This window comes from Lactuca serriola, chromosome 3 (assembly GCF_051521515.1).
Source record: "Lactuca serriola cultivar US96UC23 chromosome 3, Lser_US96UC23_V15, whole genome shotgun sequence".
In the NCBI taxonomy this organism is placed as follows: Eukaryota; Viridiplantae; Streptophyta; class Magnoliopsida; order Asterales; family Asteraceae; genus Lactuca; species Lactuca serriola.
In genome coordinates this window covers 244,779,616-244,796,293 of record NC_136410.1, presented here as the reverse complement: position 1 = coordinate 244,796,293, position 16,678 = coordinate 244,779,616, and positions in this window count along the sequence as shown.

Genomic DNA, 16,678 nt, shown 5'->3' with positions numbered 1-16,678 from the left:
TGGACTATTAGTGTTCCAAGTCCTTTTCAAAGGTTTAAAATGCTTTTTAAATTTAAAAAGGACCAAAGTTGCAAAAATTTTCCAATTTGGGCCAAAATTGTCAAAATTGCGAAAAAGAGGGGTTATAACCGAGAAAACTGCATTTTCAGGGACTTAAACTGTTTTCAATGAAAAATATGCTGAAAAACATTAATTTAAATAATTTTTGGTGTTAAAATGTCAAGAAAAATGATTTAAGGACCAAACCGGAAAGTTATTTAATTAAAGGGTTGAAAAATGTAAATTTTACAAACAATGAGGGGCTGAAAATAGAAAACTTCCAAGGCTAATTCAATACACGCAATTTGATCAAATAATGGCACTGCGACTATCGACAAAATACAATACACCACAATACCAAAAGTCGTTGCTAAACGAATTGGTTCGGTCTCGAACCAATAAAAACCCGAAACTACTAACGCGACGATATCTCGATTCATACAAGTAACGTTTGGGAATTCAATATACATGCGAGTGTGCACAGATGTCTACGCACCATCTTTGGGCCCCAAAGTGTAAAATCTTGCTTGTTGGGCCTAGCTAGCCCAATGACCTGATCTTAAGGCCCGAAGACTTCTACCTTACGAAGTGTTGGGTTTTACCGATCTAACACAACGTAAAAGGACTTTCAATGGCTTGTATACTATCGGTCCCCAAGGGTCCTTTGGTATTGCTAGTAAAGTCGATATTTCATGCGAGGCGGGTCAGGGACCCCTCGTACTTTTTTTTATCCCCAATCGGTTAATGGAGTCATCGGGGTCTTCGTGTCCTCTTTCTCTTCGGATGTGGGATTACACGTAGTCAGGGTGGTTGGATAACGTGATTAGTACGGACGACGCCTACGGGATCGTTAGTATAGCTATAAACTGGTCGTTTGTGTAACGCGTGTTTGTAGCAATTAATCATGCTCAAAAATAATCCAACGTCGCCTGGGATTGATAACTTCACGCGTTGCAATGGTTTCAATGTAAATTCATGGAATTCAAAGAATTAGGAAAACATCAGGTTTTCCTAGGGTTTTTCAATACATACGGATCCGAAATGTATACAAGTTTAATGAACAATTTTTACAAGTATAGAAACAAACAAGCATACCTATGGATCTTCACAAACGTTTTCAAAAGCTTTTCTTTTCAGAAAATATCGGATTTTCTGGTGGTTTTCAAACGACACGAAACATTGTTTCTCAAATACCGCTTATGAACTCACCAACATTTCACATGTTGACGTTTTTCAAAATACTTGTATTCTCAGGTAACCAGTGAATCAAAGGAAAATGTACTCAGTGATGGCTTGCAGTTTACTTGTTAACGAACTGAACAATTTATTTTTGGGAATGTAATGTTTCGAGACAATGTACTTCATGTAAACTTTATTGGTTGTATTATATTAATGCATGGTGACGAATGTTGTTACGTTTCATGTATATTCAATGTTATGGTATTCAATTGAGTCACGACAGCTCCCGAACGTTTCCGCCGCCTGGTTCGAGGGTGTGACAGGTTGGTATCAGAGCTTTGTTTATAGTGAACTAGCATGTCGAGCCACACATTGATATGCAACTATAAACCAAAAAGAGGGACTAACATAACTCTGAACAAAAGAAGTAAATAAAACACGCTTGCTTGCATTAGGAACAAGAACATAACGCCGAATCAAACACAATAATGCTGGTATCTCGGTTAATTTGGGACTGTTCTTAGTAATACCAAGGAGTGAATGGAGCCTGATCAACTACATTCTCTCCAAAGTAAAACTAACACACGTCTTGATGAGATCGGGATAGCTAGGGAACCTAAAACTATACCCTTTATCACTAAAAAGAGAACGCTTGTTTAGTCCGTACAATAGTCATAGCATCCTAGGAATAATGTTAGCATATTTACATACTCGCGCAGACAGCATGGCTGGTTTTCATCACCCTGGAGACCCTTATTTCCCTAATCAGGGAAACAACGGATGGCTAGAGGAGGAGGAGCCTGAGGAAGAGCCTGAAGAGGAACCTGAGGAAGATCCCGAAGAGGAGTCTGATGGGGAACCGGAGGCAGAAGTCGAGGGCGAGCCTGCTGAACCCGAGGAAGATGAAGAGAATTTCGAAGAGGAGCTCGATGACAGCGAAGGGGGTGATTCGGACGCAGAGTCCGAGGTCATCGACCCCCCTTACCCGATCAGGGTGCCTGCTTATCGTGTGGGCCCCACTGGACCTACCCCTCCTTGGGGCATTGATCTTTGGAGATGGAGCAGACATCAGGGACAACGACCCCCGTTTGGCATGTCACGTGAGTTCTTTGACCTGAGGGACGGAGGACCGGCCGACCGAGCCCTACCAGTCATGGTGAGACGATTACGGGACACCGGCGACCTTGCTCAGGGCACTGCTGATCAAGTACGCCAGTTGTGGACTAGGGTCGAGCGTGCGGAACAGGAGACGCGTGACGTCCTTCGGGAGTTTCACATGAGGCAGGTAAGATGGGAGTCTCGACTTCAGGACGCAGAACGCTTGGTGGCTCGTCTTCAGGGAGCATCCACATCCTCGACACCACCTCTCGACGCAGCTCGTCACGGTTAGGGATAGACTTATCATAGTAGGTCATTAGGAACTATGCTATGTACTCCGGCTCTGTGTTTAAGTGACTACACTACTCATGGAGCCGTTATGCTGTTGAATTAGTGTCACTTATGCATGCATCTTATTTGACACCGGAGCGGAGCGAAGTTTCGTAAGCGAGAAGTTTAAACATTTATTAAAACAACAACCCCAGAAGCTAAATGAAACCTATACGGTGGAAATGGCCAACGGGAAAACCGAATCCACTGGGGAGATCTACATCGGATGTACCCTAACCCTTAACCAACACGTCTTTCGAATAGACCTAATGCCAGTATCAATTAGGAGTTTCGATGTGATTATCGGCATGGATTGGTTAAGCCCCCACCATGCTGAGATTATGTACCACGAGAAGGCCGTTCGCCTTCGTCTCCCAAATCACGAAACCCTAGTAATTTACGGAGACAAACCCAGCACGAATCTTTGTCTCATCTCGTGCATCAAGTCACAAAAACATCTGCGAAAGAACGAATTGGCGTTCTTGGCTCACATAGTGGACAAGACCAAAGAAGAAACTAACATTCAAGATATTCCGGTAGCGTGTGAATTTCCCAACGTGTTTCCTGAAAATCTTCCAGGAGTACCACCAGAGAGACAGGTTGAGTTCCGAATCGACCTCGTTCCAGGAGCAACTCCTCTCGCTAAATCACCCTATCGGTTGGCTCCTGCTGAAATGCAGGAATTGTCCAGCCAACTCAGTGAGCTTCTGGACAAGGGATTTATCCGACCTAGTTACTCACCATGGGGAGCTCCGGTGCTCTTTGTCAAAAAGATGGACGGATCTTTCAGAATGTGCATCGACTACAGAGAGTTAAATAAACTCACTGTTAAAAACCGCCACCCACTCCCACGAATCGATGATCTATTCGACCAGCTCCAAGGAGCTAGTTATTTTTCTAAAATAGATCTACGGTCCGGATACCACCAACTCAAAGTCTGGGAAGAGGATATTCCAAAAACCGCTTTCCGAACCCGCTACGGACATTATGAATTTGTCGTAATGCCCTTCGGTCTAACAAATGCACCTGCCGCATTTATGGACCTAATGAATCGAATCTGTCGACCGTTCCTTGACAACTTCGTCATTGTGTTTATCGATGACATCCTCGTCTATTCTCGAAGCAAAGAGGAGCATGGCCAACATCTCCAACAAGTCTTAGACACTCTGCGATCGGAAAAGCTTTATGCCAAACTCTCCAAGTGCGAGTTCTGGCTCCGGAGTGTGAATTTCCTAGGCCACGTAGTTAGCCAAGACGGAATTCATGTGGATCCCTCTAAGGTCAAAGCTATGGAAGGATGGGCAACTCCGACCACGCCCACAGAAATTCGTCAGTTCTTAGGCCTAGTAGGCTACTATAGGAGATTCATCCAAAACTTCTCTAAGATCGCCAAGCCGCTTACCTCACTTACGCAAAAGGGTGTACCATTCAAATGGACAGACCGACAAGAGATTGCGTTTCGAACCTTGAAGCAAGCTCTCTGTAGCGCTCCTGTACTATCTCTACCTGAAGGAACTGAAGATTTCGTGGTCTACTGTGACGCGTCGAATCAGGGCTTAGGTTGCGTTCTCATGCAACGTGGAAGAGTGATAGCATATGCGTCCCGCCAACTAAAGACGCACGAAGTAAATTACACGACCCATGACCTAGAACTGGGAGCCGTGGTCTTCGCTCTGAAAATTTGGAGGCACTACCTGTACGGTACAAAGTGCACCATCTTCACGGACCACAAGAGCCTCCAGCACATCTTGAATCAGAAGGAGCTGAACATGAGACAACGAAGATGGGTGGAATTGCTAAACGACTACGAATGCGAGATCAAGTACCACCCAGGCAAGGCCAACGTGGTAGCTGATGCATTAAGTCGGAAGGAGTACTATAATCGCCATACGAAAACTCTCTCGATAACCATTCAATCTCATCTGGCCACTCAAATTGCATCAGTCCAGTCGGAGGCTATGAAAACAGAAAATAGAGCTAGCGAGGCATTGCGCGGGATGGAAAAGAACCTAGAAACAAGGGAGAATGGGGTATACTACTTCATGAACCGTATTTGGGTCCCAAAAATCGGAGGATTTAGAGAGGCCGTTATGAAGGAAGCCCACAAAACACGATACTCCATTCATCCCGGTTCGGACAAGATGTATTTGGACATTAAACAACACTATTGGTGGCCTAACATGAAGGCGGAAATCGTGACCTATGTTAGTAAGTGCCTTACGTGCGCCAAGGTAAAGGTGGAGTACCAGAAACCTTCAGGATTGTTACAGCAACCGGCAATCCCTGAGTGGAAATGGGAGGGGATTTCTATGGATTTCGTGACCAAGTTACCCAAGACGTCGGACGGACTGGACACCATATGGGTAATAATCGACCGACTGACGAAATCTGCCCATTTCCTGCCAATCAAAGAATCCTACAAGATGGGGAGACTGGCGCGGTTGTACCTACGAGAAATCGTGAGACTCCATGGAGTGCCAAAATCTATTATCTCGGATAGGGACAGTAGGTTCACATCGCGCTTTTGGCAATCACTCCACAAGGCAATGGGAACTCATCTCGACATGAGCACCGCGTATCACCCACAAACGGACGGTCAAAGTGAACGAACCATTCAAACGCTTGAAGACATGCTTCGTGCATGTGTGATTGACTTTGGGAAGTCTTGGGATACCCACCTACCGTTGATCGAGTTCTCATATAACAACAGTTATCATTCGAGCATCAAGGTGGCTCCTTTCGAAGCGCTATACGGGCGTAAATGTAGATCACCGTTATGTTGGGCCGAAGTAGGTGATACCCAGCTAGCAAGAACACATACGTCGGACAGGGCACTAACGGGACCGGAGATCATTCGCGAAACCACAGAAAAGAGCTACGCCGACAAATGGCGAAAGCCCTTAGAATTTCAGGTCGGTGATCGAGTACTGTTGAAAGTCTCACCCTGGAAAGGGGTTATACGTTTCGGAAAATAGGGAAAGCTGAACCCGCGATACATTGGACCTTTCGAAATCGTCGCCCGAATAGGTCCGGTAGCCTACAGACTACAACTACCCGCGGAGCTAAACGGTGTACACCCCGTGTTTCATGTCTCTAACCTGAAGAAGTGCCTATCAGATGAAACCCTTGTCATTCCTCTTGACGAAATCGAAATCAATGAGAATCTCCTGTTTGTTGAAGAACCAATCGAAATCATGGACAGGGAGGTGAAGCGTACTAAGCAGAGTCACATCCCGATCGTGAAAGTACGGTGGAACGCAAAGCGTAGGCCAGAATTCATGTGGGAACGCGAAGATCAAATGAAGCAAAAGTACCCTCACCTATTCTAGCATTCTCAAATCAAGCTTTCAAACAGAATTTCGGGACGAAATTCCCTCTAACGGGGGGATGATGTCACAACTGGAAATTTTGTGTCATGTAATCTATACACTCAAGTTAATGTGAATCAAAAACTTAAGAACATGTGTGACACCTATGATTATGACATCAAAAACTTCAATCAAATACATCATACAAGTACTACAAATAGTCATCAAACAATTGGAAACTCTAGAAGTTCTTATTTAGGTCCACCTTGGACTAGAACTTCCTTATTGGATCCAAATGGACCAATAAGCTTCCAATTTGACTACCATGGGCTTAGAACACTAATTGGGCTCTAATTGGACCCACAGTAATTTATTTCAACATTATGGGCCATGTTGGGCCTAGAATGAAAGGAATTAAAAGCCTAGATCCATGAATAACCTAAACTAGTCCAACAAAAATGCAAAAATCCTACCACATTCTTTTAGGCTTAAAACATACCCAAACAAACTCTAATATTGGGCTTAGGGGCAAAAAGCCCAAATTTTTCCTTTTCCCTTCCAAACTCTCGGCCCAAGGCCCAAGTCCAAGAAGAAATGGAAGAGTGGACTATTTGCTTGCCACCTCACTATTAACCAAAGGACTTCCATGCAAGAGACCCATACTTCCATGCACCATCCTTTCATGCATCTCTCTTCTTCTCCCTCTCTCTCTCTTGCTCTCAGCCATATTCAAACACACACACAAAATTCACTCATTCTTCTCTCAAAGAAACTCTCTCATTTGTCCTCCATAATTTCGAGATTTAAGGAGCTTTCAAGGAGAATCCATCACCAAAATCATCATCTAAGGTAAGTTGATGACTAATCCATGATCTAGCTACTTCATTTCATCAAAAATCTCTTCTAAATCTATTCCAACTTGTGATCATGCACCTTAGAAATCACCAAACTCGAGATCTACCAAGGAAAGGTGCTAGGGCCGAAAATCACTTCACTTCTCTTCCATCTTCTCTTCCAAACCGAAGCCACACCCAATGTGAGCTTCATACCTCCTATTTTCTGTTTTTATGAGTTTTGTGGGGGGGGGGAATACAAGTGAAAGTGTAGATCTATATATGTTTTGTATGCCTTGTATGATTTCCATGCTTATATGTGTGTTTTTGTGTGTTATAATGTTGGATCTAGCCATAAAACCCCTCAAAACCGAGATATACCTTATGTTAAAAGATACTAGCATCAATTATATTCCTACATACAAAGTGTTCCAAGAAAAATAGCTAAATGGCTTAGTAACATTTTCTTTGGGCTAAAAACTCAATTTTTGGACATAAAATGCTAAAAATATAAAGTTAAAGGGCCCAAATTGAAATATTTCGAAATCTGATGGGGGAGATGAGCCAAAACAGTTTCCATAATGTATTTTCTGAAAATATGCTTGTTGGAGGATTAAAAACATAAATTTCAAGCTTAATGGGCTAAAAATGACATTTTCGGCCCAATAAGGCCCATTATGCGAAATTTTCTGTTTTGGAGGGCCAAAACTGTGTTTTTCTGTAAAACAGTGGACTATTAGTGTTCCAAGTCCTTTTCAAATGTTTAAAATGCTTTTTAAATTTAAAAAGGACCAAAGTTGCAAAAATTTTCCAATTTGGGCCAAAATTGTCAAAATTGCGAAAAAGAGGGGTTATAACCGAGAAAACTGCATTTTCAGGGACTTAAACTGTTTTCAATGAAAAATATGCTGAAAAACATTAATTTAAATAATTTTTGGTGTTAAAATGTCAAGAAAAATGATTTAAGGACCAAACCGAAAAGTTATTTAATTAAAGGGTTGAAAAATGTAAATTTTACAAACAATGAGGGGCTGAAAATAGAAAACTTCCAAGGCTAATTCAATACACGCAATTTGATCAAATAATGGCACTGCGACTATCGACGAAATACAATACACCACAATACCAAAAGTCGTTGCTAAACGAATTGGTTCGGTCTCGAACCAATAAAAACCCGAAACTACTAACGCGGCGATATCTCGATTCATACAAGTAACGTTTGGGAATTCAATATACATGCGAGTGTGCACAGACATCTACGCACCATCTTTGGGCCCCAAAGTGTAAAATATTGCTTGTTGGGCCTAGCTAGCCCAATGACCTAATCTTAAGGCCCGAAGACTTCTACCTTACGAAGTGTTGGGTTTTACCGATCTAACACAACGTAAAAGGACTTTCAATGGCTTGTATACTATCGGTCCCCAAGGGTCCTTTGGTATTGCTAGTAAAGTCGATATTTCATGCGAGGCGGGTCAGGGACCCCTCGTACTTTTTTTTATCCCCAACCGGTTAATGGAGTCACCGGGGTCTTCGTGTCCTCTTTCTCTTCGGATGTGGGATTACACGTAGTCAGGGCGGTTGGATAACGTGATTAGTACGGACGACGCCTACGGGATCGTTAGTATAGCTATAAACTGGTCGTTTGTGTAACGCGTGTTTGTAGCAATTAATCATGCTCAAAAATAATCCAACGTCGCCTGGGATTGATAACTTCACGCGTTGCAATGGTTTCAATGTAAATTCATGGAATTCAAAGAATTAGGAAAACATCAGGTTTTCCTAGGGTTTTTCAATACATACGGATCCGAAATGTATACAAGTTTAATGAACAATTTTTACAAGTATAGAAACAAACAAGCATACCTATGGATCTTCACAAACGTTTTCAAAAGCTTTTCTTTTCAGAAAATATCGGATTTTCTGGTGGTTTTCAAACGACACGAAACATTGTTTCTCAAATACCGCTTATGAACTCACCAACATTTCACATGTTGACGTTTTTCAAAATACTTGTATTCTCAGGTAACCAGTGAATCAAAGGAAAATGTACTCAGTGATGGCTTGCAGTTTACTTGTTAACGAACTGAACAATTTATTTTTGGGAATGTAATGTTTCGAGACAATGTACTTCATGTAAACTTTATTGGTTGTATTATATTAATGCATGGTGACGAATGTTGTTACATTTCATGTATATTCAATGTTATGGTATTCAATTGAGTCACGACAGCTCCCGAACGTTTCCGCCGCCTGGTTTGGGGGTGTGACACCCTTTGTGAGGGGATCTGCTGGGTTATCTTCAGAGGACACCCTCTTCACTATAAGATGGCCTTCTTCTACTCTATGTCTGATGAAATGGTACTTTCTGTCGATATGTCTGGTTTTACCATGATCTCTCAGTTCCTTTGTCAAGGCAACCGCTCGTTCATTATCGCAGAACAGTTCCATAGGCTCCTGGATGGTTGGAACAACTCCGAGATCCCCGATGAAGTTCCTCAACCAAGCTGCTTCTTTCGACGCTTCACTTGCTGCTATGTACTCTGATTCACAAGTAGAATCTGCCACCATATCTTGCTTGGAACTCTTCCAAGTAACTGCTCCTCCATTTAATAAGAATACCCAGCCTGACCGAGAACGGAAGTTATCGCTATCCGTCTGAAAGCTGGCATTACTGTAACTATCTACTCTCAAAGTACCATTGCCACCAAGTACAAGGACCCAGTCCTTCGTTCTTCGCAAATACTTGAGTATATTCTTCACGGCTATCCAATGAGCTCTACCTGGGTTTCCCTGATAGCGACCGACCATGCTCAAAGCAAATGCCACATCAGGGTGAGTACATGTCATAGCGTACATGATCGATCTGACAGCGGAAGCATAAGGTACACGACTCATGTCATCTATTTCCTCATCTGTACTCGGGCATTGAGTCTTACTCAATTTGGTATTGCTATGGATAGGTAGCTCTCCCTTCTTGGAATTTTCCATACTAAACCTCTTTAGTACCTTATCCAAGTATGTGCTTTGACTAAGTCCAATTAGTCTCTTCTTTCTATCTCTCAATATTCTAATCCCAAGAATATAGGCGGGTTTTCCTAGGTCTTTCATGGCAAAACACTTTCCAAACCAAGACTTAACTTCATTCAAGGTTGGAACGTCGTTACCAATGAGTAATATGTCATCGACATATAACACCAGAAAAGTTACTATACTCCCACTAGCCTTAATATACACACAAAACTCATCTTCACTTCTAGAGAAACCAAACTCGTTGACTTTCTCATGGAAGCAAAGATTCCAGCTGCGAGATGCTTGTTTCAATCCATAAATGGATTTCTCAATCTTGCATACTCTATTGGGAAACTTTGCATCAACAAAACCCTCTGGCTGACTCATGTAAACATCCTCAGCCAACTTCCCGTTAAGGAAGGCAGTCTTGACATCCATCTGCCAGATTTCATAGTCATGAAAGGCAGCTATGGCGAGCAATATCCTAATAGATTTAATCTTAGCCACCGGCGAAAAAGTCTCATCATAGTCAACCCCTGGGGTCTGAGTGAAACCTTTTGCAACCAGTCGAGCCTTGAACGTATGCACATTCCCATCCATGTCTGTCTTCTTCTTGAAGATCCATTTGCACCCAACTGTCTTCCGTCCTGGTGCACTATCAACCAAATTCCAAACATGGTTGTCATACATGGACTTAATCTCGCTGTCCATTGCTTCTTTCCACTTGGAAGCCTCTGGGCCTGCCATTGCTTCCTTATAAGTGACTGGTTCATCTAAGTTTACCAGTGTTCTGTCACTTATGAATGTGTCACCATCTGAAGTAATATGAAAACCATACAACTCAGGTGGCACACTCACCCTAGTGGATCTTCGAAGCGGTAATGATTTATCAACCGGTTCAACAGGAACTGTTTCCTCTGGTTGAGTGCTAGTGTCATCTAAGGTTCCTTCATTGGTTGACTCTTGAATCTCTTCAAGGTTAATGGTACTCCCACTGTCCTCTTTGAATATGAGCTCTCTTTCCAGAAAGACTCCTCTTCGAGCTACAAACACCACATTTTCACTAGGTCTATAGAACAAACATCCAAAAGACTGCTTCAGGTAACCAATGAAAACACATTTCTCACTTCTAGCTGCTAGCTTGTCGTGAGTCTCTCGTCTTACGAAAGCTTCACAACCCCAGACTTTAATATGTGCTAACGAGGGAACTTTCCCTGTCCACATTTCGTGAGGTGTTTTGGCAACCTTCTATGTAGGGACAAGATTGAGGATGTGGGCGGCTGTCTCTAAGGCATACCCCCAGAAGTAAATAGGAAGCGAGGCACGACTCATCATAGAACGAACCATGTCTAACAAGGTTCGATTGCGCCTCTCAGCTACACCATTTAACTGTGGTGTCCTAGGAGGAGTCAATTGTGAGACTATCCCACATTCTTTCAGATAGTCATTGAACTCGGTACTAAGATACTCCCCGCCTCTATCGGATCTAAGTATCTTGATCTTTCTGCCCAATTGATTTTCGACTTCATGCTTAAACTCTTTGAACTTTTCAAAGGTTTCTGACTTATGTTTGATCAAGTAGATGTAACCATATCTGCTATAATCGTCAGTGAAAGTCACATAGAATCGATTAGCATCCCTTGTGGTTGATTTGAAGGGCCCACACACATCTGTGTGTGTGAGATCCAACAGACCTTCACCTCTTTCACAAGACCCTGTGAATGGTGATTTTGTCATCTTTCCCAAAAGACAAGATTCACACATATCATCTGATTTTAGGTCAAATGATTCCAACACTCCATCCTTTTGGAGTCGGGCTATGCGTTTCTTGTTAATGTGTCCAAGACGACAATGCCACAAGCATGCCTTTTCTACACTATTAGACAAGTCAATATTAAGTACACTATTTCCTAAGCTATCAACACAAGTCACTGTTTCATACACACCATCACAAGGTAAAGCTTCAAACTCAAAAACACCATTCTTATAAATAGAAATTGAACCATTCAAATCATTAAAAGAATATTTAAAACCTTGTCTGAACAATGCATGAAATGAAATAATGTTTCTCGTCATCTCAGACGAACAGCAGCAATTTATTAAGTCTAATCTAACATCATTACTAAGCAATAGTTGATAAACTTCGATCTTGGTCACTGGTGAAGATTTTCTGTTTCCCATGATCAAGTTTATCCTCCCATGCTCTATCTCCTCACTTTCCTTTAGCCCCTGCAAATCAGAACAGATATGAAAACCACATCCTGTATCAAGGACCCATGAACGAGAAGATAATGAGTTATTAGCAGAAATAGTGTAAATACCTGCCGAGGATGGCTTCACTTTGCCATCCTTGATATCTTGCAGATATTGTGGGCAAGATCTCTTCCAATGCCCCTTTTGATTGCAGTAAAAACAAATGGCCTCTTTTGGATCAGAAACATGGGGAGTGGAACCATTGGGCTTAGCCTTCGGGCCATTACTAGATGACACAGCTTGAGCCTTGCTCTTCTAGTGTTGCTTGGGAGGACCTTTCCTCTTCTTCCCCTTTCCCTGTCCAATGGCCAAGACAGGGGCACTTGCAGGTGTGGAGGGTATATTTTTACCCTTCATCCCTGCCTCAGCTGTCTGCAACAAGTTGTTCAATTGGGCCAAAGTCTGCTCAATGTTGTTCAAATGGTAAGTTAAGATAAACTGACCATAACAATCAGGCAATAAGTTCAAGACCATGTCAATGGCCAATTCCTCATCGAAGTGAATGTTGAGCTTGACCAAACGCTCTATGTAGCGTTGCATTCTTTGCACATGAGATACAACCGATTCCCCCTCTTTCATCTTGCAAGCCATGAGTGACTTGACTACCTCAAACTTTTATTGACAAGCTCGCTTATGGTACTTTTCCATAAGGTCCTTGTTCATCTCAAAGGGCCAGTAGTCCTCATAATACCTCTGCAATTCTGGGGACATGGTTGCAACCATGATGCATGCCACTTTTGTAGCATCATCATAGTGTTTCTTGTAGGTAACATACTCTTCGGGAGTGGCTTTAGACTCATCAAGTTCTTTGAGCTCCTTTTCAAGGACATACTCTTTGTCCTCGAATCTAAGCGCCATCTTGATGTTACGCATCCAATCGTTATAGTTGGAGCCATCCATAACGACTTTGGAGCAGATGTTTAGTAGAGAGAAGTTGTGGCTGGAGGATGATGAAGCAGAAGTGTTTCCAGGAGTAGACATCTGAAAAGAAAGATAGTTTTAGTTAGATTACAAGACACCTCAATATAATAACCCAAAAATATCATATCAAGGTTAGGAACCAACTATGACGATTTACAACTTAGAAATGGGATGCCGAGATCCAAGTTCAAATCTCATAAAGGTAGGTGAATGACGATTCACCAATTCCACCATTAGGAAAAATAAACGAAGTGAAATTCCTAATTATTTTGAGATACATTAAAACTATTTAATGGCATGTTTTAATCTAGGATTATGCTCTACTATTTGTGACTGGGATACCGAGGATCACAAACTAGATGTGAATAACCATGCAAATGTGCTTGGTAACCTTATTGTCTTTATCATTAACTATTGATGTGCCGGTAAACCACACACGCTCCATCAAAATGATAATTATAAGATACCCATTACTACTCTTTATTAGTGCCTTTTAGTGTGTCGGTTAACCACACACGCTCCACTAACGAAAAATAAAGCATAACGTGCAATTTCATGGATTAGCATACTTTTCACATTTTTCCTAAAGTAACTAGAGTTGGGATTTTGAAAAAAAAATAGTGTTCTAGTACTTTCTTTAATAGCATTATACTTTTAATGGGAAGTAGTTGTCGTATCAAATCCGTTCTGCTAATGACCCTCCACTAATCAAGGAAGCGGTGGGTGAGAGTGGACACCCATTCAACTACCATTTTATAGGCAGTTTCCTTATACCCCCCTTATAGACTAGCTTCGTGAATGAGGAATACTAGCGATTTGACTGACCATATTCTTTTACATATATAATATTTAACTTTTAATTATAATATATATAAGGTGTGTTTTAAAACATTTTAAAACTCCAAGGGTTTATATAAATTTTTTCGAAATTTAAACTATTAAATTTTAAATTTAAATAAACCAATTAATTAGATTTAATATTTATCTATTAATTAACTTTTAATTAATTTATTAAATCTTGTAAGGATTATCTAATTAAATTAAACAATTAATTTAATCCTAATCCATATCCCTTCTAGATTTCGAAAATATGGGGATAGGATAATTTCCTTATTTTTCTCAATTATCCAATAAGGCAACTATTATCCAAAACAAAGAAACCCTAATCTTTATAGCATATTTCGAAATTTTCAAGGGAGGAGGCTAGGGTTTTCAAAACCCTAACCCTAATTTCGATTAGGGTTCTTTGGAGGCTAGGGTTTTCAAAAACCCTTTGATCCACAACCCTAAAAATCGAAAAAATGGTCGTCAGGGTTTAATAGCTATAAACCCTAATTTGCAATTCAACAATTATAACAATTCAATTTAAAACAAACAATGGCTCTGATACCACTGATGGGTTTTAGGTCAAACAAATAAACTAGAAAAACAATTCCTAAGTTTATATGCAACCTACATTGGATCTATGTTTTATCTATTGAACATACAACTTTGAATTGCAAAACAAGAACCCTAGAGGAGAGAGGCCATAATCGAAATTTACAAACTAGGGTTTAGTAATTACATACCTTTCAATTGTTATAGTAAACAATTGATGATTCCCTTGATCTTGATCTTGATCTTCTTGTAAGCTTAGCACCACAAGTGTAATGCCTCTAATGGAATCACACCCAAACTAGCAAGAAGGAAAGTAGAGGAGAGAGGGAAGAGGGAGTATGCAAAATTTCGGCCCTTAGGGTTTCTTCAAAAGAAAAGAGTGACCAAAACATGAACCAGGAGGCTCTTTATATAGCTGAGGGATCTAGGGTTTAGGGGAAACCCTAGTTATCCTTTGCTTAGGGCCTAAGCAAACCCAAGGGCCTTATCCAAGCCCCTATGGACGAAATTATTAGGGTTTCCCCTAAAGATTTTGTCCACCCTTATCCAAGGGGGTTCTAGAGCCTTCCACTCAACTATTAGATAATTGCAAACTAGTCCCTGCACCTTATAATCAATTCTTTTAACCCCAAAATTAATTCTAATTAATTTCTGGCTAACAATTAATTAAACAAAATGATTTCTTATTAATATATTAATCTTTTAACATATTATTAAATTCATTTATATTAATTTATTAATCTTATAATAAATTAATATCTCTCCTTTCAAAATTTCCTTGTCTAGTTGCTAGGTTTGAGGGCAACCCAAAAGGACTGTGCTGCTATCAATTCAAGTACATACCAATTATAGTTATGGGCTTAGATACCTAATGCAACAAAGGCCAAGGGCGTTTTAGTCCTATATTAAATTTAGAGGTATTATTCGAGAAGTTTTCGGGCCGGAGTGTGTTGTTAGAAGCGTAGGATTTCTCGCCACCTTTCCGTGGATATAAAGTTGATCAGAAACGAATATAGAATGAAGCAGTTATGACACTTTGAAGATTTGGCAAGAATGGCCCGCATAGAGAAAAGTTTGCATGGAAGACCATGCATGCATGTTGGGGTGCGCGTGGGTACGCCCAGCGTAATGGGGCAATTTGGTCACGGGTGTTCAAGGCGTACGCCCAGCGTACGTGGAGGTACGCCTACCGTACGGTAAAGATCATAAAACCCTATTTTTGGGTTAAGCACTATATAACGGACATTATGGTTCCAACCCTAGCCCCCATATCAACCTCCCCAACCTCATAAGAAACCCTAGAACGTCCTTACCTTCATTTTATGAGATCTTGACCTTGGAGAACCCATTTTGGTGGATTAAAGCTTGGAAGCAAAGAGTAGAAGGTTGGCTAGGTGGAACCTTTGAAGCTTGAGCTTGTAGATCTGGGATAAGTGCTTCATTTCGGACCTCTGCAAGGTAAAAAGTCTTGAGCTTGATGATTAACCTATTAGATCTCCTTAGTAAAAGTTTATGGACCTTTTTGGTCCCAAGATTAGGACTTTATGACTTAAGCCCGTTTCTAAGACCAGGTTTGCCTCCCTTAGAGTCATATGAGTCCCATAAGTACTAAAGTTCCAACCTTTATGGTCCTATTAAGTCCATGCATGAGATCTAGTCCCCTTTATGGAAGTAGAAATTTAGTTTGGGAGTTTGAGTTGGTTTGGGCCACATAAAGTGACCAAGTCAGTGACTTTATGGCTTAAGACATGGAATAAAGTTTGGATCTGAGTTTGTAGCTTCTGAATCGAGGTATTAAGCACTTAATAGAAAGTTGGCTTATCAGGGTATTACACTGAGCATAGGTGCAGGTACGCCTAACATACGCGTCGTCAAGCCTGTACGCTAAGCGTACATTGGAATACGCCCCGCGTAATTCTGCCAGATGGGTTTTGAGCATTTGGGCCTCGATGTGGGCTGTGTTTTGGACTATAGGTCATTGGGCCTTAGTGGGCCAGCATAAGTCAGATTATGGGCCAAGGGCAGTTTGGGCTCAGGAAGGGTTAGGTGTGAAGTAGGCCCAATTTAGTATAATTGGGCCATTAGTGGGCCTTGAATTAAAAGGTTTGGGCCATGATTATGAACCACACCATAGTATGGGTAAAATAGTCATTTTACCCATCAAAAGATTCCCCTTTGATTTAGTGTTTGACTTGTCATGATAGCCGGAGAGCAGCCGGGACATCAGTCGAGGATCTTTCACTCCAGTTTTCAGCAGTCAGCATTCTGAGGTGAGTTTCCTTCCAGTAGGAACGGGTCTAAGGCCACAATGCCGGCCCGTTTAGCTAGTAG